Raw genomic sequence first — 1,587 nt, 5'->3', positions numbered from 1 at the left:
ACATACACATTTTTTCTTCTTCAGTGTTTAATCTGCTATTAATACCATCCATCATATTCTATATTTTTCTTTTCAGATCATGCACTTTTTCTTTCTCCGCCCCCTGCTCCCACAATAGATAGAAAAAAAAATAGGCATAGATCAAGCTATTTCTATTTTTCCTTTGGTTGTTATGAGGATTTCCTCTCCTTTCTTAAAATCATGGAGTACATTTCTTAGTTGGTTTAGTGAAGATAGGGAGTATATTTATAAGAGCTGCTTTCACGTTCTCCCCTTCTATCATCTGTGTCATTTCTGGATCTGTTCCTACAGTTTGATTTTTCTCTTTGTTATAGATTGCACATCCCTGCTGGGGCCTGCCATAACAAAATATCATAGCCTAGGAGCTGAAAAACTGCATAAATTTATTTCTCACAGTTCTAGAGGCAAAGAAGTCCAAGTTAAGGCACCAGTAGATAGGGTATCCGAAGAGAGTTCACTCTGGTTCATGGTTGGCACTTTTCACTGTGTCCTCAGTTGACTGAAGAAGTTATAAACAAGCTCCTTGGGCCCATTTTATAAGGGCACTAATCCCATCCTGAGAGTTCTGCCCTCATGAATTCATCACCTCCCCAAGACCCTGCCTCCTACTACCCTCACCTGAGGGTTAGAACTGCAATGCATGTATTCTGGGGAGATGCAAACATTCAGGCCATCGCTGCTGCCTGCCTGCTAGGGCACGCTTACCCTCTTGTGTGTGCACTCACTCTCTCACTCTCTCCCCTCTCTCCATAGCGACTTCCTTTCTAGAATGTTTCTCCACAAATTTTCTAAGCTCAGCAGGACTACCAGGTTGTTTGGGTTCCCTTTCCCCATAGAGGAATGAGCCAGGGCCATGGAAGTGCTTATGTGATTGGTTTCCTTTCTGTGGGAATCTCTATCCAGTGCTATCTATTGTCCAATGTCTGAAAACTGTTGTTGCGTGTACTCTATGTCAGTTTTCTAGTATTTGAGGAGAAAAGGCAAATCTAGTTTATGTTATTCTATCATGGTCTAAAGGATATAAAAATTTAATTGCCACTCATTTAATAAATGTTGATTCAGTGCCTACTGTATATTAGAAACTGTGCAAAGATCTGGAGATTGACTGTTGAACTAAAAAAATATGCAGTCCCTGCCCTCGTGGTTACTACAGCCCATCAGGGAAAAAAATAACTAAAAATTACTCAAGTAAATATGTATGAGAGGGAGCAGAGTGCTATAAAAGTATATAATGGGAACACCTGATTTAGTTTGGGAAATCAAGAAACAAAGGACATTTTAACTAAGAGTTAAGGAATAAGGGAGATTTAGTGTCAATATTCTACAGAGTAGGAATATTACCGAAGAGAGCAGCATATGCAAAAGGCCTGTTGCAGAATGAAAACCATTAGGGATCATCCAGCCCAGCCCTTAGATTTCCCAATGAAGAAACAAGGGCTCAGAGAATTTATGACATTTGCCAGTTGCAGAAGAGGGTCTAAAATCTAGGAGTCCTACCTTCACATCTAATGTTCTTCCCATTCTACAATATTGCTAAATAAATGTAGAGAATACCAGAACACATTA

This window comes from Marmota marmota, unplaced genomic scaffold (genome assembly GCF_001458135.2).
Source record: "Marmota marmota marmota unplaced genomic scaffold, marMar, whole genome shotgun sequence".
Taxonomy (NCBI): domain Eukaryota; kingdom Metazoa; phylum Chordata; class Mammalia; order Rodentia; family Sciuridae; genus Marmota; species Marmota marmota.
This window is presented reverse-complemented; position numbering follows the sequence as displayed.